Genomic DNA, 24868 nt, shown 5'->3' on the forward strand with positions numbered 1-24868 from the left:
ACTCAGAGGCCACTTGATTATGAACATAAAAATGATGCTTTATTTGCCTCATCGTGGTGCTGTTTATCAATGTTGATTTGGACCAACTTCAATTATAGCACAAGATGTACAGACTCTCGAGCTTGTTCAGCTGTTCCAGTCTTGGCCTTTATGTACTTCCTTACCTGTTTCACAAAATCCTCAAGTCTAAAATACTAACAATCTCAACCCTCTACACACATTTTTAAGACTTGTAAAGCATTCAAAGAAATCTCAACAACTCTGAAAAATAAACTCCTGAAACTTAAACAACCTGCTTATAATCTCTACTAGTTAATATTTTCATATTTCCATGTGGTAGCACACATTTTGCATACATTCACAGGAAGCATCTTGTGTCTTTGTGTGACTGGTTGGGGCTCTGAGAAAATGCCCATATCAGCCTTGAATACTGTATATAATCTGTCTGACAATTCAGCTTCCACAGCTACCTGGGAATTAGAATTACAAAAATTCCTTCTTGTCTCTATTTTAAACAAGTGACCACCCCCCTTCCAAAATTCAGTGTCCTCATTACAGAATTCTCACAAGGGGTATTATTATTCTCAACATTTTCAAACCTCATCCAATTCAAAGTTGAATTCGCATTCTTCCAGTGACTTCTCCAGTTTTCCCAAACCGATAACAGTTGCTTTGGGATATCTTGAATATTTTTTGTATAATTTATATATAATTAATATTTTACTTTGTGTATGTTGTATACCCTTCTGTATGCATTTGCCCGGTGTTGATATTTTGATGTTGCCCCTGTCCTCTCCTCAGTTGTAAGTGGGTTTCCTCATATTCACTTAAAATTCACAGTTCCTGATTTTAAATTGTTGCCAATTCACCGATCAAGCTTCTTTTTTACTAAAATACTTGCTAAAAATTGTCTCTGTTCATTTTGATATCCATTGTAACTTCTTTCATTTTCCGATACCTGCTGATCTTGGCTTCTACTTTGTTGTTGTTATGTTTGGTCTCCCAGGCTATTTTTTGTTTGATTTTTTTCCCATAATTTCTCTTTCATTTGATGTTGTGCTTTGCCTCTTTAGTGGTCAAAGGTTTAGGGGTGTTTGGGGTGTCAGGGAGGGGTAGCACCTCTGGTGGGGGAACATGTCGTGTCCTTTTCAGGGCGGTTAGTCCACCTTTGATCCCCACCTGGCACTCAGCTCTCACCTGTGGCTCCCCGTAGCTGTTTGCATGCGACAGCGGCCACACCCCGGGCAACGGCTTCGACAAGCCGGCTAAACCAGGTGAGGGTAGCCGACGGGTCTCAAACCCTCAGTGAGATAGGGAGTTGTCTATCCCAGCATCTGAAGACAGACTCCAGCGGATTGAGCGGACGAGACCAGCGGAAGGTCCAAAGGTCAAGAAGGCGGTCTCTGCAAGCGTCGTGGAACATGTAGAGCAGGACAAGACACAGAAGACGCCCTGGTCATCCACTGCGCCTAGTCCCATCTCCAGCCGGCTAGACTCTGTCTTGCCAGTGGATCCAGATGGGAATTGGGAAGAGAGAGTGAGGCTGACGCTGTGCAACTCTCCCTCACTTAAATCCAAATCATGCGCTAGTCTCGACACCATCAATAATGGTGTCGAGGTCCTCATCGACGTACGATGGATGAACAACAGTGGTCAACACATGGATGCCTCATTGTTGTTGATAGAAATCAGTTCTGCATGGTGTTCTTTGCATATTCCCCCCAAACACCGATAATAAACATCAAATACATTCAGCTTATTATGTCAGCAGCCTGTTCCACTACATAGAAAGTCAGCTTTATATAAATCTAGCACTTTTACAGTGGTTTTGGTTTCTCCTTCCAAACACCCATGTTGTGTCCAATCCTAGTGGAAACATCAGAAGTTTGTAGCTGATTCCACCATAGTGGGTGGTATCTCAAATAGCAATAATGGCATGGGGTCATGGTGACAACTTTTCATTCAATGTCAATAAAATAAAAGAGGGGGTTATAGACTTTAGGAAGTGGGGTTGTTCACACACTCCTGTTTATATTAATGATTCTGAGATCGAGAGTATTGAGACTTTGCCTTCCTAGTCGTAAACATCACCGATGGTTTGTCATGATCCATTACAGAGATGCCATGGCCTAGGAAGCTCACCAGTGCCTCTTCTTTTTCGAATTGTGGACACAGCTCAGCACCTGACTGAAAACCAGCCTTCTATCTGGTGACTCCGTCAACACTCTGCCAGTGCGATCATGTTTGCTGTTGTGTGCTGGGGCAGCAGGCTGAGGGTAGCAGACACCAGCAGAATCAACAAACTCATTCATAAAGCCAGTGATGTTGTGGGGATGGAACTGGACTCTCTCACGGTGGTGTCTGAAAAGAGGATGCTGTCCAAGTTGCATGCCATCCTGGACAATGTCTCCCATCTACTACATAATGTACTGGTTGGGCACAGGAGTACACTCAGCCAGAGACTCATTCCACTGAGATGCAACACTGAGTGTCATAGGAAGTCATTCCTGCCTGTGGCCATCAAACTTTACAACTCCTCCCTTGGAGGGTCAGGCACCCTGAGCCAATAGGCTGGTCCTGGACTTAATTTCCTGGCATAATTTACATATTACTATTTAATTATTAATGGTTTTATTACTATTTAATTATTTATGGTGCAACTGTAATGAAAACCAACTTCCCCCGGGATCAATAAAGTATGACTATGACTATGACTTCTCACTGCCTCAGTAAAGCAGCCAACATTATCAGAGACCCCGCACACACCGCAGACATTCTCTCTTTCCTCCAGCCCCCACATTGGACAGAAGATGCAAAAGCCCCAAAGCATGTGCTACCAGGCTAAAGGACAAGTTTTAGTCTGTATTTATTTATTGAGATGCAGTAGGGACATTCCGGCTCCTCGAGCCACACTGCCCAGCAGCTCCTGATTTTACCCAAGCCTGATCATGGGACAATTTTACAATGAGCAATTAAACCACCAACTGGTACATCCTTGGTCTGTGAGAGAAAGCCAGAGCACCCAGAGAAATCCTACACGGCCACAGAGCGAGCATACCAATCCTTACCGGTAGTGGTGGGAATTGAACCTGGATCATCTGTACTGTAAAGCATGGTACTAAGCACCACCACTGTACTGCTATTAGATTATTAAATAATTTCCTAGTATAATAATATGGACTCTTGACCTCACAATCTACCTTATATGTCTTTGCACTTTATTGTTTGCCTGCACTGAACTTTTCCTAATAGAAACTTTATTTCTAGCAGTGAACATCAGCAGTAGCCTGTCTTGGTCTCACCACCTGCGCAAATAAAGACAGACAAGCAATTGAATCCATTCAGTTCCTCACAGTTGAGTACAGTGATCATTAGGACGTGACCTTGCAAGGTATCCTCACCTGCTGGGTGTCCTGGACGCCTTCTCATCCTCGCCTTTCTCCTCAATGCAATTTTTAATAACTGAGCTCTCCCTTGGGAAGACTAATATCCAAGTTTCTACGCTCTCCTAAGTTGTTACTGTGCCTGAATGGATACTGGAAAGCCTCGTTGGCAAATCTGTGAGCTGAAAACATGGACAATAATGTGTGAGGAAACCCCTGAGGAAGACGATCCTTTGAGGCCTAAAGTGAGTACTTCTGGCCCCCCGTGTTACCTAGCAGTCCCGATCTTCTGAAATGATCAAAGAATGTCCAGCTTAATGGCATGGAAATTTGTCCAATCGGAGATTTAGGCATCAGACAACGTACTTTCGTACATTAAAAATAATATATAGCATTTTCCACAGGATCTCCCAATTGAGACAATTCTTTAGCTAAACTGGGGCTTTTCTTCAGCTACTTCTTTTATGATATCTGAAAGTTTAGAAGTGCAACGCAATATTAGCGCACAGGTTTTGTCCCATGGTATCATTCAACAGTTTACTAGTTGTTGCTCCCAGCTCTCTCAGAAATACTTGGTCTATCACTCATTATATTCCTTCCTGGGCTCGCTCTCCAAATGAGCATCAGATCATTGATCACGCGCCCATTGGAATCCAGAATTTCCCCTTGCATTTTCCATTTTCTTTCTTTCTGATTCCCCATTAGTCTTCCTTCAAACTCATTCTCTTCCATCCCTGCAGCAAATTTCCATTGCAAAACCTTCACAAGCTTCTTTTCCTCTTTCATTCATTCCTTTCTCCTCAGTCAGCCTAGTCCTGATTTCGGAGATGCCTCATAGAAAAGATTCCATTTTGACTTCAAAGGTGAGCTCAATGTTGGAGACTCTCTGTTCCTGAATTTTCATATGTTATTTACTCGACTCTCTGCGCCACCTGCTTCTACATCAATGCCTACGATGTCTCTAAGTCACAGTCTCCACTGAGCAGAGCTAGTGAAAGCACGGACACAGGGAGGAGATAGTTACAGAGAGAGAGCAACAGTAGAGTAACAGAGGGTTAAAGTCTGAACTCTCCTGGATTGCGTGAGGCAGTGTTTGAGGAAGATACCAAATAATTTTGTGATCTTTGGTTCTTCAAGGTCTGTTGGAATATTATTCTAAAATCTCTTCTTCACTCTCAATAGTGTGCAGGATTAACATGTAAAGGGATTAAAATGGGTGGTGCTTGAATTAACATGACTTGTTTTTAGACATAGTTGATTATCGTGACCAATTCAACTGTCAAGGAAAAAGCAGGTTTGCCAGTTTCATTTTCCCTTCCAGTTTCATTTTCCATTCCACTCTTGGTTTGCAAATTTTACAACTCAGTCCAACCCACAGACTATAAAAGCTCCCAGAAATCCTCCCGTTGAGCAGTCACGTACCTTTACCAGTTCTCTGAAGTACGGCCGGAATCCCAAACAGAACCATGAGGTGAGTGAGCCCTTTTGTTTCCATGATGTTATTAGAAGTCAGGGCATTCTCAGAAAATGTCGGAAGTGTCAACATGGATGACCAGATCAGTCAAACTTAATGTGATCTGTGTCTGGAACTGCAGACATCTGAGAAAGGAGCTTGTGATCACTTAGGGTAAGGAGATCTGAACCCTGGTTTGTGATCTGGGAAATTTTCTTGATCCTGGGGATTCGGACTACTGGGAAATAGTGGGGGAGGCCAAGTATAAGAGATCACTCACTCTTTTCATCCCAGGAAATCATGATTTAAGGTGAGGTTTGTAGTCGAGGTCTCCAAAATAGAAAGAATTCATGAGGAGAGAGAGCCCAAGAGGCAAATAAGTGAACATATCCTCCATTTCAAGGAATCTGCATTGGGGGAAAGATTTTTCATCATCGACAACATTCAGTAGTAGTGGATTATATATTGAAGTTTATAGATGTCACTAAATGATGCAGTGAGCAAAGAAAATAGGGATTAAAATCTACAAAGGATTATGATGGCTAATGCAGGTGAAGCAACTGCAGAATCTGGAGTTCAGGGTGGAAGAATGTGGACAAGTTCGGAATCTGTAGAGGAGCAGTGAAACAGAAGGAAATCATTAAACCCAGTGACTGATAATCAAAGTGAACAGCGGGAAGTGAGTCTTTAATTACAAGGAGAGCTGGAAATCAAAACTGGATCTTTGTACATCTTTGGTTAAATTATCTTTGAAGTTAGTTCTGATCACCATATCTCAGCAATGATATGTGCCAGAAGGCACAGTGACAGATCGTATAGAATATGGGATTGGCAACATTAAAATATGTTGTCACGTTTTGCAACTGGACTGATACCTGCTTGAGTGCATGACATTTGGGAAAACCTTACCAAATTTAAATAACTTGATGAGATTGACATGGGAAGTACATTACAACAGACATAATCTGAACTTTAGGGCTCAAGCAGTCGAGGATGATGTCAATTCACAGAATTGCATGGAGGGGTGTGGGGTAACTTGTTCCATTGTTCCATTGCTTTCAACATTTGTGGCTTCAGGCTTTGACATGAAAGATCGGTTTCTCCTCACATTCATGATTATCTTTATCTGCATTGGATTGGATCAGCTGTCAGCGCTTATCTTCCCCAGAATTACCTCATTTACCTTTGTTGCCTCGATCTCCAACAACTGAATCTGTCTTACTGATCCACTCATGCTCTCTCCCAGTTTATAATCTGGTGCACACACATCGGCTTCAGATCCCCTTTGTGATGTTCCACTTATCACCTACTAGTCCTGGTCTCACCGCTTCCTCTGACTTCTACATACAGTTTACCTTCTCTCTACTCTTCAGATCTTATAATGAGTCTCGACCCTCATCACTGACCATTCCTTCACCTCCACAGTGCTCAACCTGTGGAGTTTCTTCAGCGGATCTTTTTTTTTGCTCCAGATTCAATCATCTGCAGTCTCTTGCACCTCTGCAATCTTTACCGTATTTTCACAACTCTCTGCACTGAGGAGGAATTATCCTAGATCTTTCAGTCTTGTCCTACAGCTAGTTATTGCATTGGGCTCTCCTGAGAGACAGAAGACTTTTCACGGACTTGTTTATGAAAGTACCAAGCGTAAGATGCTGTTGTTTTCATTTTACACTTATCACTTTACAATTTTTTGTCCAATTTGCTGTGTTGTCAGCATTGCAGAAACAGTTGAAAGTCTTAGTTCAGTTCATTTCACAAGTGCATCCACTGAGTGACCACTTTATTAGATACAACTGCTCTTTAATGCAAATATCTCACCAGCCTATAACGTGGCAGCAACAAAATGCATAAAAGCATGCGGACATGGTCAAGAGGCTCAGGTATTGCTCAGACCACGATCAGAATTGGGAAAGAATGTGATCTAAGTGACTTTGACTGTGCAATGATTGTTGGTGACAGACGGAATGGTTTGTGATTCTCAGAAACTGCTGACCTCCTGGGATTTACAAGCACAACAGACTCTAGAATTTACAGAGAACGGTGCAAAAAATGAAAAACAAACTTCCAATGAGCAGAAGTTGTATGGGTGAAAAAACCTTGTTAATGTGAGAGATCAGAGGAGAATGGCCAGCGCGGATTGAGCTGACAGGAAAGTGACCGTAGCACAGATAAACACATGTTGCAAAATTGGTGTGAAATTTGAAGTGCGTTGGCAACAGAGGCAGAAGACCACAAACAATCACTCAGCGGCCACTTTGCTTTTTAATTTGCCAGCCATGTATTCAGACAGAGAACCAACTGACTGACATGGAGCCACAAAGTTGTTTTTTTCTTTCCTTTTCCCGGCTACTGAGTTAATAACCTGCTAGACTGGCCCAACCCTTAAATGACAAATTGGAATGTAAATATATCCTGCTGTCTTGCTTAATTTAAAACACGTTCATTTAGCATAGTCAGAACACAGTGATTATTTTAATCTGGCTGTCTCGGCTTATTGGTTGGTATTTCCAGTACCAAGACTGTTTTCTACTGGGTTAATCACCATCTGGTAGATACTGGTCTGATCAGGCAGGCATTGAATTGTTCTGTATCCATCACTCCCTGCCTATGCTGCACCTCAGTAATTCAGAATTTGCTAATATTGTCAGTCCAAGCATTTAGCAGTTAGGATGGAGAATTGATTGAATATCAATAATCTTTGATTACTTTGTGCTTTCATGCAGCAACACTCTGAAGGAATCCCTGTTTGAGAAACTCTGCCAGCTTCAGTGTCACTTCACGTGGATTCCACAGAAGGACAACACTGACTTCAGTGATATGAAGCTTAGATTACAAGATTCTATAAAACTTGGTGTCAAATATCAAGCCACATCCTACAACCAACTTGCTTTTGTAAACTGTCAGCAAGGGGACTATGAAGAAGCAATTCAAAATCTAAAGGTAGCAGAAAGGATTTGGAGAGAGAACCACAACGATGAATTTGAAAGAAAAAGCATCATCACCTATGGAAACTTTGCCTGGGTGCATTACCACATGGGACAACTGATCGAGGCCCAGACCTATCTCGACAAGCTGGAGATAATCTGTGAACCCCTCAGTGACGGCCGTCGCTATACAGCAATGATCCCTGAGGTGTATGGGGAGAAGGGATGGTCATTGTTGAGTTCTGCTGCTAATTATTATGTGGAGGCAAAAGAATGTTTTGAGAAGGCTCTGGAGAAAGATTGCAACAATGTGGAGTGGACTGTGGGCTATGCGACAGCTTTGCTTCGTCTGGAAAATATTTCTGGTGTTCCAGAAAATCTGGAGCGAAGTCAGCCAGTGAGGTATCTGCGACGGGTGCTGGAGCTTGATCCAGATGACACAGTGGCCATGGTTAATTTGGCCCTAAAGTTGCAAGAGTTCAATGAAGCAGAGAAAGCAAATGAATTAGTTGAAGAAGCATTGAGGAAGACCCCAGATCTGCCATATGTGCTTCGCTATGCAGCAAAGTTTTACAGAATAGGAGGAGATGTCAATATCGCAATAGGCCTGTTGAAGAAAGCTTTAGAATTTACTCCATGCTCGTCCTTCTTACACCACCAAATTGGTATCTGTTACAGGGGAAAGCTATTCACTCTGAAAAAGAAAACAGGCAGCAACTATCCTGACAGAGCTGCATTTCAACTGAGAGCTGAGTTGATCAGTAAGAGCAAACATCACTTTGGAAAGGCATTTGAACTCAAACCATCATTCACTTTTGCAAAACTGGATTTTGCAGGAATCTGCTTAGAAAATGGAGAAGTAGATCAAGCAGAGGAGATCTACAACAGTCTACTGAGCTTGAAGGATCTTGCTCTGGATCACAAACAGGCACTCGCTTTACAAGTTGGATTATTTGAACTGCACCACAAAAGATCTGAATCAAACGCCATCATCTATTTTCTGGACGGACTTAAAATCCATCATGGAAGTAAACAATGGAAGCTCTGTGACAGTAACTTGAGAAAGATCTTAGGAAAACAAATTCAGAGGAATCCAAGAAACAGCAAAGCCTTTGGAATTCTTGGGATGGTGCACCAGCTGGCTGGGGAGAAGGATGAGGCTGTTAAATGCTTTGAAAAGGCCTTGGAATTTGATCCTGGCAATGAAGAATATCTCAATTCTCTTTCTGACTTACACCCTTCAACTTAGTCGCCAGATACCCAAACAGATCCGGGAGTACACTGACGTGCAAAGCCTTTCCTCAACCATTTTTAACTGTTAGAGTTGTCTGGTACCATGAGCAGTACATTAATAGAAACACATTTGATTCATGTTTCATTGGTGATCTTCTGAAGGCTTTGTGCTGAATATTGTGACCATTTGCTTCTCCCATCAGTTCTCCAACTTCCACCTGCGATGAAGTGATATTATTTCAGGTACATCTGATGCTATGGCTAGATCAGTATCACTAGCATGTAAACACAACTTTAATTTCCCAGACCATGGGTCCAATTTAACCTGGTGTTGATTGCGAGTCCACCAAGTTCTAGGTGAAACTGATTTATGTTTGACAGCACCAAACTAAGAAGTACCATCTGATTCAGTTTCCAGGTTAATAAAGCTTGGTCTGAAAGAAAATGAAATGATTTATAAAATACACAAATGAAAAAGGAGAGTACTCACTCCATTTTTTTCCCAAATGAGCCATAAACAATTATAACCCAATTTTCACGCAATGTTCTATATTCCAGTTTACACTTGTGATTGACTACTATAAACTTTCTGTCCACTTTCACATTTTTTGCTCTCAATAATTGCATTCTGAGCAATTTTCGTTTGTAAGCAAAAATATTCCAGATGAAATCTTTGCAACTTGCAGTAGAGTCTACACGTCACATTAGTATTGGTTTACCTGCCATACTAATGAATTAAAGCTTCGTGCAATTCACAGTGAAAGAGCACCAAAGCTGACTCAAAATGTTAAAAATATGAAAATATTATGCTATTAAAGCAGAAAATTCTGATAGCATTTAGCAGACCATTGGAAGGGAAAACACAGTTAACTTTTCAGACTGAAGATGAGGATGCTGCCTGACTTGTGCATTTATTTTCAGAACTTGTACTGTTAAGAATTTGGATTTGCAATGTTTGGCGTTTTTAAATCAAAGATTAATTTGAAATCTTATAGTCATTAATTTCTATTTTCCTTTCAATATTGTTAAATGAGCTGTAATATCAGAAACTGAATGTAAAAGTAACCAATAAAATGTTATGATTTAATTCTCCACACCAGTAGTGAAGTGTAAGTGATTTTCTTGCTGCACACTATGGCGAACAGTATCAGTTCAAGGAATATTTAAGGAACTTTCACTCCAGTCTTTAGTGCTGCTGCTAAAGTTAAGAATTCCAATTCAGTAAGCAGAGCTGATTGTTCACAATGTGGTCTTCCCTTCATTAAGAAATCTGTCACAGATGTCATGTCCGTCTTGTAGCGCACCTCATTCGGTTTATGAATATGGTCTTGCACTCATTCTTGTCTGCCATTTGAATTCTTCTTCCCACTCTGACATGTTCACTGTTCCAGCAAAGCTGAATGTAAGCTTAAGAAACAACACCTCATTATCTGGATGGCCACATTACAGCCTTCAAGTCAACCAGAAGGGGGCATGTCCTGGATGGTGATGGGCCTTAATGATAGATGCCATCTTCTTGAGTCACTGTCTTAGTCTTTTGTAAATATCCTCAAATGGTTGGGAGGCACGTGCTCATGCTGAAGCTGACTGAACCATAAGCACTGACCCCTCCATACCAGACGGTGATGTAGCCAGTCAGAATGTTGTCCACAGTAAATCTGTAAAAATTTGCTTTAGACTTTAGTGACATACCAAATTTCCTCAAACCCCCAAAGAAATATTGCCACTGGAGTACCTTCTTTGTAATTGCACCAACATTTCGGGCCCAGGATTGATGTTCGGAGATGCTGACATCCAGGAAATTGAAGCTGCTCACCCTTTCTACTGCTTACCCCTCAGGACCTCTTATTTGCCTGACTAGAAATGTCAGCAGACAATTGAAGAGGGAGACAATTGCAAGGGAAGGGAGTTACAATAAATATTCCTGCGATGATCCCAGTCAGATGACTCTTGGATTCAGGGCACTGACTGCCTTCATACAGGAGAAAGTGTGAAACTGTGTGTGTGCCAACCAGGAAATCTCCAGGTGAATAAAGATCATTTACGTGTTAAGCAAGAAAGTTAAAAAAAACAGTTGCTGGGAATCTGAAATAAAATAGGAAACACTGGACAGCAGTTGTAGAAGGAGAAAAAAAGGGTTAATCTTTTTATCAGTTCTAGACCTGAAACTCTGCTTATCGTTCTGCAGACGCTGTCTGGCCCGTTGAGTTTTTCCAGCGTTTTCGGTTTTGCCTCATTCTCAGTTTGCTTCTAGTTTAGCAGGGGTTGTCAGCAGGAAGTGGAGTGAGATTACATAAATTTAACAGTATTTTAAGTAAGAACATGAACAGGAAAATTGCAGGTTTTCAGAATCAGGGAAGAAAATACCAAAATTTCAGCAGCTTGGCAGAGACCTGCCTCTGCGTTGTGACAGTTTCTTGGTGAGGGCTGTGAGCTGGGGGAGAAAGATTCTCTTCCTTTACTGTGGGAGGAAGCTTGCAGAAAGAATAAAGAAGGCCTGGTTGTAGAAATCAGCAGCAAAGATGAACAGAGTGATAATGCCCGTTAACAGGATCTTTGAGTCACCACGTCCATTCTGATCATCAGGTTTTGATCGTAGCCTTCTGTATCTGAACATCATTCTACATGATATTAAAGAAATTCAGTTTCCTAAAAACGTTAGTAAAATGATTATTGCTACAATAAGTTTCATCGCTTCTTCCGATGGCCATGCTGAGATGATGACTGGTTTGGGAGCTGCAGAATCAACTGCTTCTCCTTCCATAGATGGTGTCTGTGGTGTTGCATTTCCAGTTTTTATTTCAGATTTCCAGTGTATGCGTATTTTTTATTTTTACTGTAGTGACGTGGCTGAGTTCAGTTTGCACTGAAGGACCCTCTCCTGGCTATATCAATATGGAATTCCACCAGTGATCACCCATGTCCCATGATAGCCCAGATGAAGGGTCTTGACCTGCAACGTTACCTGTCCATTTCCCTCCATAGATGCTGCCTGATCTGCTGAGTTCCTCTAGCTTTTTGTATGTTGCCTTAACCCAAGGGTCTCTGTTCCTTGTATAAAACTTGTGATTATGTATACTGTTAAACAGCTTTCTAAACCTGTCTAAGTGATCTTCAAAGGCGTGTATAGTTGCATTGAGATTGTTACTATATCCATCTTAAACTGTGCATTTCAGCTTATTTTATTACTTGTCACCCTTCAGATTTCCCTGGACCATCTCACAAACCTTGTCTGATTTTGTCTTCCTCTGTTTTGCCAAGTTCATCTGATCAGCTGAATTCAGTCCCATATATCCAATGTATTTGTCTCAGTAACATGAGTGGGCGTCAAAGATGTCACTGAGCTGTGATCTCCACTGAAATCATGAGTCAGACTTAGTTGAGTGTTTAGGACCATAGGGATGGTTTTGGGGGCAGATAGGAAAGTTATGGGTCAAATTAGGGTTTAAAGACAAGACTGTAGGGGAATTAGAGGACAGGCTGGAGTCTCAAGTCTCCGTTCCATGTTCAAAGGACAGCAATGCGGATCTGAGACATCCGCAGACCAGACCAGTCTGTTTGGCTGTCTACAAAGAGACAGCCACAAGAAAACAGCATCCATCTTCAAGGACCCCCACCATTCAGGCCATGCTCTCTTCTTGCTGCTGCCATTGGGAAGGAGGTGCAGGAGTCTTAGTTCCAATACCACCATGTTCAAGAACAGTTATTACCCTTCAACAATCAAACTGCTGAAATAATTTGAAAGTCTTCACTCACCAAAACACTGAACTGATCGCGAAACACACCTATGGACTCAATTTCAAGCACTCTACAACTTGTTCTCAGTATTATTTATTTATTTATTCCCATCTTTCAAAAATACATCTATTTCCTCATTAGCAACCCCAAAGATTTAGTCTTCACATCCCACAGATCATACCACCCTGACAGCAAGGCCAAGGAACTGCTTCAGGACTTCGGGAACATGAAGTCGGGAGAAGACATTTCAGTCCTCATCAAGGGGTCAGTGGTGAAGCAGCTTCAGGTTTCTTGGTGTCAATGTCTCAGAGGATGTGTTGAGCCCAACACATTGATGCAATCATAAAGAAGGTATGCCAGTGGCTGTACTTCATAAGGAGTTGGAGGAGATTCGGGACATCAGCAAAGACTAAACATTTTATGCAGGTGTATGAAGAGCATTCCGACTGAGTGCATCACTGCTTGTTACTGGGGCTCCAATCTGCAGCATCCAACGAGCTTGCAGAGGGTTGTAGACTCAACCAGCGCCATCATGGAGATCTTCAAGAGGCGGTGATTCAAGAGGGCGGCATCCATCACGAAGGTCCCTCACATGCCGTGTTCCCATTACTCCATGAAGAAGGAATTAATGGAGCACGAGGAACCATACTCAACAATTCAGAAACAGCTTCCTCCCCTACGCCATCAGATTTCATAAAAGTCCATGACCATGTAAATCAGTGATAACAAATTTGATGCTGAATATCGAAATTTCTAGTCCAAAGCACCATTAAGAAGGCAACAGAGACTCTGTATTCAAATAGCAGCAAACTCATACCTTCCTCTTTGGGAAGAAAGCAGCATGCCAAATATACACAGGAGATGAAGCAATATTCAACTCAGAGTGGGAACACCTCAAACAGCTGACGTGTGCCACAACTGCAGGAGACTTTGCTCACTCAACTGCATTCTGGGCATGTGCTGTAAGTCTTAAGACCATAAGACATAGGACTAAAGTTAGGTCTGCCATACCTTAATTGCCTCTGGTTCATTACATAACACACTATCCAGTATAGCTGATCCCCTAGTAGGCTCAACAACAAACTGCTCCAAAAAGCAATCTCATGGACATTCAACAAATTCACTCTCCTGAGTTCCATTACAAACCTGATTTTTCCAATCTACCTGCATGTTAAAGTCTCCCATGACTTTCATACATTGCCCCTTTGTCACGCCTTTTTTATTTCCCACTCTATCGTCTATTCCACATCCCAGCTAACTGTTTAGAAGCCTGTATATAACTGCCATCAGGGTCCTCTGACACTTGCAGTTTCTTAAATCAACCCACAACATATCAACATCTCCTGATCCTATGTCAAATCTTTCTAATGATTTGATGCCATTCTTTACCAGCAGAGCCGTGCCACCCTGTCTGCCTACCTTCCTATCCCTCTGATACAATGTGTAATTTTGGACGTTCAGCTCCCAACTACAACCATCCTTCAGCCACGATTCAGTGATGGGCACAACATCATACCCAACAATCTGTAAAAGTGAAACAAGATCATCCACCTTACTTCTTATACCCCACGTATTAACATATAACACTTTGAATATTGTACTTGCTACCCCTTTTTGATTCTGTATCCCTAATGCACTGATACTCACCCTGCTGCCTACAATTATGTCCTATCATCTGCCTCCCCTTCCTGACAGTCTGACTGCATGCTATCTTTGCTTTTTTCTTACTATCCATCCTATCCTGAGTCCCTTTATTCCTGTTCCTATCTCCTGCCAAATTAGTTTAAACTCACCCCAACAGCTCGAACAAACTTGCCCACAAGAATATTGGCCACCCTCAGGTTCAGGTGCAACCCATCCCTTTTGTATAGGTCATATCTGCTCCAAAAGAGGACCCAGTGATCCAAGAACCTGAAGCCATGCCCTCTAAGCCAGCTTCTCAGCCATGCATTTATCTGCCATATCATCCTGTTTCTACCCTCACTGGCGCATGGCACAGGCAGCAGTCCAGAAATTACTACACTGGAGTTCCTGCTTCTCAACTTCCTGCCTAGCTCTCTAAATTCTCTTTTCAGGACCTCCTTGTTTTTCCTTCCTATGTCATTGGTACCAACATGTATCAATCACCCTCCCCTTCTAAAACATTGTGGATGCAAAGTGAGATGTCCCTGACCCTGGCACATGGGAGGCAACATACCATCCAGTGTCCCATTCACATCCATGGAAACTCCTGTCTGTTCCTATGGCTATTGAGTCCCCTATCACTACCGCTCCACTATTCTCCCTCTTTCCCTTTGGCCCCACCAACCCACGCTCAGTGTCAGTAAACTGGTCTCTGTGGCATTCCCCTGGGAGGTCATCCCCCACTTTAGTATCTAAAAAGGTATACTTATTATAAAGGGGAATGGCCGCACGGGTGCTCTGTGCTATCTACCTATTCACCTTCCCATTCCTTCTCATGACAGTCCTCCAGCTACCTGCCTCCTGCTACTCAGGGATAACTACTCCCTGTAATTCTGATTGATGATCTCCTCACTCTCCCATACAAGCCGATGTCATCCAGCTGCTGTTTCATACCCCTAACACGGTCTTCACGGAGCTGCAGTTGGATGCAGATCCCAGGGCTCCAACTTCCAGCGTGAATAACACACTACAGCCATTTAAACTACACTAAGTACCCCTGACACAGCAAGGGAATGTTACCATTGGCCTTGAAGCTATCAGACTTCAATGAAAAGGAGGAAGCAAATGGGTTCGTCAAAGAACCACCACAGAAGGCCACTGATCTTCCATATGTGCTTCAGTATGCAGCAAAATTTTACAGACAAAAACGAGCTGTGGAGAAAGGTATCAAGCTGTTGAAGGAAGCTTTAGAAATAACTCCAAACTTCTTTCACAATGAAATGGCCATGTGTTACAAGGGTAAAAGAAGAAACATGCAGAGAACTCAATTCTGCAGGAACCATCACTGTCTTTTATCTGAATTGATCATTCAATGCAAGTATCACTTTGAAAAAACATATGAAAATAGTGTAAGTTCAGCTATTAAATCACAGCTGGACTTCGCAAACTTCTGTGAAGTAATTGGAGACTGCTCCAAAGCAGACGAGATCTACAGCAACTTGGTGAAGCTAAAGAATACTTGTCCAGAAAGTATGCAGAAAATATATTTATATGCTGGGTCATTTGAACTGCACCACAAAAAGTCTGAATCCAATGCTATTAATCTACTGCTGAAAGGCCTGAAGATTGATTATGATTCAAATGAACGCAAAATGTGTCAGAAGGAATTGGAAAACTGGGCAGACGGGAAACTTTGCAGGTATCAACATGATGGCAAGGCCCTTGGTGTTAAAGCATTAGTGTATCAGCTGGATGGGAACAAGTCTAAAGCTATTGAATACTTTCAGAAAGCCTTGATGATTGATCCTTGCAATGAGGAATATTTGAGTGCACTTTGTGAATTATGCCTTTCCATCAAGAGTCAAAATGATGATTGAAAGATGAACTGATTGTGTCAGGTTGGACTACAAGCATGTCGGGTGCATGTTTCACTTTTTAAATTCTTTCAGTCCCTTCCTTCATGGAGGATTTACAGACAAATCAAAAATTTTTCAAACAATAGTTTCAACATAATCATTATCGATCTTTGTGCTGAATTCCAAAATATTAACATTAATAATACACTTACCATATCAGATTTGAATAGCTTTTAATTTCTGTTTAGCGTGGAAAAGCAATGAAAATGGGTTTGTGGGAATTAGAACAAATGGAGTCAAGTAGAAAATCTTTTCTGGCTTTTGTTATATGTCTCCTTTTCCTTCAGCAATTATCGCTGGTTATATTTTACTGTCCCTTGCATCACTTTTTGAAGAATAGTTTTTATAAAATGATTGTATGTTCAAGGCCATTGTAAAATCTTCTCCAGAGGAATTAAGTCAAGGAAAGGAAAGTACCAAATCAAAGGAACAGTAATGGCAAATCCTTAACAGATGGTTCAACCTGCTGACTGTTAAAATAGAGAAATTTCAAATGATAATGTATATGCAAGGGAGAAAGTGAAGTTTTAATCTCAATTAGAATAGCTCACAGCCAAGGACAAATTTCTCCAGACCTGGAAACATCTAGACTCAGAAAGTACCAGAAATTAGTAAAAAAAGGTGAGGTAAATGCCAAAACCTTGCTTGGAGTATGTTCAGCAACAATACTGAAGCAGCATTTTGCTTTTGTTCCATGACCCTGGGTAGATGTATGAGTTGTGGAAAGGGTGTGGATGCAGGGGTGGGGATGACAATGTCACGTTTACAGTATTTATACAATGCAATTTAGATACACTTTTGTAATGAGGAACCAGGGCTTGTCAGAGTGTATACATCAAATATGTGACATTACTGTAATTGTCTGATACTAATTTGGTGCAAGCTTGTGAAGGTGTGCCAATTCTATAATTGGACAATGTAAATTGTTTGCATGCTGGAATTTGGTGAGCTTTTATCCCAGGGGCTTTGCAGAGAAGGAAAGAAAAATCAGGGAGCTCTAGAAAGGGTAAGCGTAGAGGTATTTATCTTGGGGATTGGGACTGCCAACCGTCAGTGACAAATAGAGAGAAAGGGTCAAGATGTAAATAAATCACACACAGTGTAGGCCCGGTTTGATCTGAAAATGCTGAGGGCATGGATGGTGGGGTAATACTGTGGAGATTTTTGTCTCGGTCCCTTGTATTATGCACATGATCAGTTTATACCAAAAGGTTAAAAAACAAATCTACTTACTTGAAATAGTATTGTCTGTTCACAGTCCTGTTACGTACCAGCAGCGATAGATCACAAATGGAGTCAGGTTTTAATGTCAAAATACTATATTTGTTATTATTATTATTTTTTTGCAGTGCTGTAACTACATGTTATAATTGTGTGCTTCTGTCAGTGTTAGTCTTTGGTTTGTCCTGTTTTCTGTGATATCACTCCGGAGAAAGATTGTATCATTTCTTAATGCATGCATGCTTTTCTAAATGACAATAAAAGAGGACTGAGTGTTCTCATAATCTACTCAAAATATAGAAAATTAAACAAAATAACCAGAAGGTAACAGTGTTATGTGCGTGTGTGGCTCCCAAACTGTCAAGCTTAGGAACAGTTCTTAAAGTTTTAAGATGGCAAACTAGAAAGGTCCAGTAATCCACGGAGTAAGTGAGGGGAAGGATTGGTAAATCCACGTTAAAATGTAGAGAGGAGGCGATTACGAAGAATTCCACAGGCTCCACGCTGGGAAAACGAAGTAACAGTCGCCAAAGATCTTATTCGTCAAGCTGACCCAAAGTCCACGTAGAAATATCACAAGGTGACAGTCACAGAATATTCCTTAACACAAGTGGTTACCACATAACATACCCAAAACCATATAAGGGTTAACAAAGGTGGTCGCCACGGGATACTCCAACAAAATCCATGTATGGACCATACAAAGTGACAGTCACACATCCAATGTGCAGTGGATGCTGTTGCTCAAACCAATTCTCTGGGCATGGGGAAGTATCAGATTTTATCCATTGTTGCAGCAAGCTCCTGCTGGCAGCTTGAGGTCCAAAACTTCCACTCTCTCTCTCTCTCTCTCTCTCTCTCTCTCTCTCTCTCTCTCTCTCTCGTTCTCCTCTGAAAGTCCCAGCGGTCTGTCGCAGCTTCTGATACTAACTTCATAGTCCCGCCTCATCCAGGCGTTTCAAAGTGACACCCACGGTAAACTAAACCGTGGTCACGTAACAGTCTTCATAATGAGCAAGCCTGTTAGAAATATAAGCGAAGGAAAAGGTCTTGATTCATGTGCTCTTTGAGACTTTGAAGTATTCAGATGTAAGTGATGAAGGAAATGTTTTTTTTTCCAAGGAGGAGTGAAACCTTTTCGGTTGACAAAGCAAAGTAAAAAAAAAATTGGTAACAAGGAGACCAGTTCAGTGGAAACATAAAATCCTCCCTCCACCTCTCCCATTAAGGAATAATTAATTTTAGAATTGTAGCTGACCTATACGCATGGATTATAAAAGAAGCGTGGGCTTTCGTGATTACATACTGTAAGTGTGAACGGTGAGTATTCTCTGGCCTCAGACCGGAATCACAATTGGTGCCAAGGACATCGAAGAGTCTCCAGGCCAGTCATCACAAATTGGAGGTCGGTAACGGGCAGAACGACATGAGGTTGATACTGTATTGATAATTCTGTACTGTTTTAGACCTGTTGTTTGTTAATTCTTTGTAACACATAGTGAAAGAAACATGGGACTTGCTCTTTTATCAATTATTTTGCACTTAGACTAGGTGTTTTATATTTCTTTATTTTTCATTCTTCTGATCACTTAGTATACTCGAATAAAATACTTTGCTAGAACTTTTGAGTGTTCCTTCTTCTGCACTGATCCAAACCCTCAAAACTTGCTTATCATTCCCTTGCACACACATGCTGATCACCACTTGGACACTGTCTGCCTTAATTAATGTTTAACTACGGGCCATTGTGAAATCATTCAGGAAAAATCAAAGTTCGAAAGTTTAAAGGTAGGATTTATTATCAGAGTACATACATATCATCATATACCACTCTGAGACTCTTTCTCCTGTTGGCATGCTCAGCAAATCTACAGAATAGTAACTATAAAAAAGGATCAAAGAAAGAGGGAGAGCATAGAAGACAACAAACTGTGTAAATGCAAATATAACTAACGAAGGCAAGAAATAACAAGATAAAGAGTCCTTAAAGTGAGATCATTGTTTGTGGGAACATCTCAATATATGAGTGTAGTTATCCTCTTTTTTTTCAAGAGCCTGACGGTTGAGGGATAGTAACTGTTCTTGAACCTGCTGGCGCGAGTCCTGAGGCTCCTGCGCCTTTTACCCGATGGCAGCAGCAAGAAAAGAGCATGGCCTGTGCGGTGAGATTCTTTGATGACGAATGCTGTTTTTTTATGACAGTGTTTCATGTAGACATGCTCTGTGGTGCTGAATCACCACAGACACAATGCCTCTTTTATCAGAACTATTGGACAGAGTCACAATAGTTGTTAATGAGCAATGAGTAATATTTGGATTAATGATGAGTGTTGCCTGGCACTTGATTATAACTCCAGGTGAGCGAGTGATTTTGAAAGGACCAGTTCTGACCTGTAGGTACACTGCAGTGTGGGCGCAGTAGCAAGGTGATCACCATGTAACGGTCAGGGCTATTGATCCAGCATGGAGATAAACATAAACAAACACAATTAGAGAAATTAGGGACTTGTAAGTAGTCAAGTAAAACTATCAGCAGGAAAGGAAATCACCCATCCATTTGAATCTCACCTGCACTTTTCTTGAGACCCACCCATCCAGTTCAGTCAGTGACATAGTGAAGTGGCGTAGTTTGGCAGGGTAATCAGAGGCAAGTGGTTTGTGAATGGAAGACATTGTACATTGGCCTATAATCGCATCGCAATGTGCCAGTATGGTACAATAATTGGAGAAAAGTTTGATTCCTTTCCTACTTTTGCCTCTCCATTCTGTCTACTCGGTGAGTTACTGATATCAGTTTTTGGCATTAATACATAAGAACCTGAAGATCTCACTAAAGAATGGTGTAATCCTATTTTGTGGAGCTGCCAGACGTATCTTCCAGTGCAGTTCAGGAGAAACATCTTTTCCTCTGTTCCATTCACATACAGTAAAGAGCAGGTCCTGGGGAGTGATGTAGAACAGAGAGAGTGTGGGGGGCAGGTAGATGGGAGAGGGGGAGGGGGCGCAGTGTGAAGAAGGCAAATGACACTCATGTCATGCCTTCATCGATCAGAACAATGAGCACAGGATTCTTGGCGCCATTTTACAGCTGTACAAGCCTTTGCTACGGCCACATATGGAGCGCTGCAAACAGTTCTGGTGACTCTGCTTCAGGAAATATGTCAGTGAACTGAAAAAGGTGCGAAAGAAAGGTTTATGATGGTGTTACAAGGACTGGAAGGCGTGAGTTATATGGGGAAGCTGGCTGGGTCTGGGCTTACCTCCCTTGAGCATAGGAGGCCAAAGGATGAATTAATAGAGATTCAGAACATCATGAGGGGCATAGATAAAATAAATGGTCACAGTCTTTTACCCAGATAGAGGCTACAGATTTAAAGTAAAAGGTGAAAGATTTGAAAGTGACCTGAGGGAGAATCTTTTCCACCTCCACTGGCAGCGCATTTCATATACTTACCACCCTCTTCATGAAAATGTTGTCCTCACGTACCTTTGAAAGTTTTTGCCTGCCACTCTAAATCAATGCCCCATAGGCTGGACTCGTTTTCCCCAAGGAAAAGACTGTACTGTGCACCTGATCAATGCTTCTCCTTATTTTAAACATCTCTATATAGTTGCCCTTCATTCTCCGATGTTGCAAGGAATATATTTCTAGCCTGCCCTCCTTTTCCTGTAACTTGGGCTTTCTAGTGCTGGCCACATCCATGTGAATCTTTTAGCACTCTTTCCAGTTGAACCACATCATTCCTATGACAGGATGACCAAAACTGTACACAGTACTCCAAATGCAGCTTCACTAACGGCAGGTACTACTGCAAAACAATGTTCCAAATCCTATATATGGTGCCCTGAATGATGAAGGGCAGTGTGCTTTTACACCAGACTGATGAGGCCCTGACTATGTATCCACCTTAATGTGGTGTACTTCCTCCATGGTAATTTAAATTTCCTCCAAATTATTGCTACTGATATCCAACCATGATTTCCTCCTCATAAAGTACAGAGGAAAAACATTCATTAGAAGTCAGTTAACCTTCCGCCCCTGCCACCCTTCAACATCTGCAGCTCAAGACAGAGGCAGCCCTGCTGATGGATGGGCACAGCTTAAACATCATCTGGAAATTTGCCAAAGACCCAACTATTGTCAGAAGTTCAGATGAAGACGAAGAAGCGTTCAGGAGTGAGATAGATCAGCTGGTTGAGTGGTGTCACAACCACAACATTGCACTCAATGTTAGTAAGACAAAGGAATTGATTGTGGACTTCAAGAAGGGAAATTTGGTGGAACACACGCCAGTTCTCATCAAGGGATCACCAGTGGAAAGAGTAAGCAGTTTCCATTTCCTGGGTGTGAACATCGCTGAAGATTTATCCTGCGCCCAGCATATTGATATAATTATGAAAATGGCACATCAGCAGCTGTATTTCATGAGGGGTTTGAGGGGATTTAGTAGTATGTCACCAAGGTAACAAATTTCAATAGATGTCCCATGGAGAGCATTCTAACTGGTGGCACCACCATCTGGTATGGAGGGGACACTGCATAGTATCAGAAAATGCTGTGGATGGTTACAAACTCATACAATTCCATCATGGACATGAACCTCGCCAGCATTGAACCCATCTTCAAAAAGTGGTATCTCAAAAAGGCAGCATCCATCATGCAGGACACCCATCACCCAAGAATGCTCTCTTCTTATTATAACCATCAGCGGGAAATACAAGAGCCTGAAGACAAATACTCACCATTTTAGCGACAGATTCTTCCTCTCTGCCATCAAATTTCTGAAAGAACACTGAACGATTCCATAAACTCTACCTCACTACTTTTTGCATTCTGATTCTTGATTTGAAGAATTGGTACCACTGTCAGCCAGCGGGGGTCATAATGAATTTGGATTACAAAATATGAATCAGGTTCATTATCACTGGCATATCTTGTAAAATATGCTATTTTGCAGTAGCAATATATTGAAATAAATAATAAAGACTATAAATTACAACAAGAAATGTATATATATACACACACACACACACGGCGTGATTGATATGATCGTGGCCTAAGGTAGAAGTAGTCAATTTTAGAAAACCTAGCACATTTATTTTTCAACATAGTCCCATCCTACATTTACACACTTAGTCCAGCGGTCGTGAAGCATATGGATCCCTCCTTTGTAGAAGTCTTGAACCTCCAGAAAGTGGTCGACAGCAGGGGTGATTGATAAGTTTGTGGCCTAAGGTAGAAAGAGATGAGTTATACAGTGCTTGTTACATGCATGTGCAGTTCAACTCTTTAAGTGATTATGCAGAAAGTTTGAAGTTAATAACTCAGCTCCTTCTACCTTTGGCCATGAAATGATCAATCACCAGAGAGCCAGTGAGATTGCATCCGCCGAAGACCTATTGTTGTAAGAGGCAAATTGCAATGGATCCAGGTCCTTCCTTAGGAAGGAGCAGGCTCTGGCCATGACCAACCTCTCAAAACACTTCATCACAATAGACAGTACAAATGGGCAAAAGTCAATGAAATCACTCACCCTGCTCTTCTTGAGCACAGTATGATTGTCACACTTTTGAAGCAGGGAGGAACTTCTGACTGCAATAGTGAGAAATTTGAAAAAGTCCTTGAACACTCTTGCCAGTTGGTTGGCACAGATTTTCAGTACTCTACCAGGTGCACCATCATGCCTGACGCCTTGTGAGGTTTTACCCTCATAAGAGATGTCCTGATGCTGGTCTCCATGACAGAGGTTACAGGATTACCAAGGGAGCATAAAAGATGTTGCGCTCATCTGGAAGTTCAACATCGCAGTTATTCACAATGTTAGGTTGCACTTTGTAGGAGGTATGGTCTTCAAACCCTGCCCGAGCTGATGTGCATTCATTTCTGTGTCTAACTTTAATTGTAGTTTTTGTTTCGCTCTTAAATAGCCTTCCATAGGTCATAAGTAGATTTTTTGCATAGTTCTGGATCACTGGTCTTGAATGCCACATACTTAGCCCTCAGCAGACTATGAATCCCCTGGTTCATTCACAGTATTTGACTTAGATATGTTCTCAAAGGCACACACTCATCCACAGAGGGGAAGTTGGTAACAAGTGTGGAATTTTCATTCCTGAATATTATCCAGTCCACTGACTCAAAGCAGTCCTTGTAAATAACTGTACCTCTATTGACCATACCTTCTTGGTCCTCACCACTGGTGCTGCGGTCTTTAGCCTCTGCCTATATGCTGGGAGTAGAAGGATAGCCAGGTAATTGGACTTTGCAAAGTGTGGGGATGTAATAGCCGTCTTGATGGTAATATAACATTGGTCGAGTTTTGTTGGCTCTTCCACATCCATAGGTAATATGTTGGTTGTATTTGTTCTGAGACTTCTTCAAGCTGGCCTGGCTGAAATCCCCAACAATGACAGGGAAGGCACCAGGGTGTGCTGCTTTGTGACTGCTGATCATGATGCTTAGGTCCTCCAGTGCCTGCCCGATGTTGGCCAGAGGTGGAATGTACACCGCTACCAGGACGATTTAGGAAAATTCCCTCGGCAGATAAAATGAACAACACTTGACAGCTAGATGTTCCAGGTTGTGCGAGGAAGGCTGGAACAGAATAATCATGTATATATACCACAATGAGTTAATCATAAAGCATACACCCCCCTCCTCTACTCTTAAAAGACTCAACCGACGTATCTTTACAGAGAACAATGAAGCCATCTGGCTGCAGCAATGCTTTCAAAATGGCGGTTGTGAAACATGTTTACATGAAGCAAAGTATACGGCACTCACTAATATCCCTCTGATCCCATTCTGAAGTCTTCAATTTTATTTTCCGGAGATTGAACATTTGCCAGCAGGATGGCCAGGAGTGGGAGATCAAAGGCCTCTGCATTTCAATCTTACCTGTGGGTGAGCAGGCCTTCCCCACTTCTATTCTCATAAAGAGGAACTGCACTCGCAACCTGAGTCTGACAAATGGAGTCCATTGATTTTGAGGATTGATATATTTTTCAACACGTCTTAAAACGATGTTGCTTACTGAAGTAGCCATGGCTGTGACTGGAGATTTCAGCTGTATTAACCCGAAACAGGAATATTTGATGATTCCCATTGGAGCAGCACACAAAGAGTCACCACTTATCAGCACCATTTTAGTACCTGTTACTGCCTGACCCAATTTTCCCATTTTTTTCTGTGAGGTGGTCATTGTTAGATATGCACTGGTTCAGCAGGCTAGCAAGAAATAAACAGAATATTTCTAGATATAACTACCGGCAATATACAAAACTATTGTTGAAGTTAGATGAATATACTCATCTTTCAGGATCTCACAGCAACTCTTTTCCAAGGAAAATGAGTTTGGAAAGACAGGAAATCTA

At 41.7% G+C, this 24868-nt stretch overlaps 1 pseudogene; it reads left to right on the forward strand.

Moving 5' to 3' along the window:
• Nucleotides 1-7536: 7536 nt before the first annotated feature.
• On the forward strand, nt 7537-9012 carry LOC140186008 (interferon-induced protein with tetratricopeptide repeats 5 pseudogene; annotated as a pseudogene).
• Nucleotides 9013-24868: the final 15856 nt, after the last annotated feature.

Source organism: Mobula birostris, chromosome 21, assembly GCF_030028105.1.
Source record: "Mobula birostris isolate sMobBir1 chromosome 21, sMobBir1.hap1, whole genome shotgun sequence".
Lineage (NCBI taxonomy): Eukaryota > Metazoa > Chordata > Chondrichthyes > Myliobatiformes > Myliobatidae > Mobula > Mobula birostris.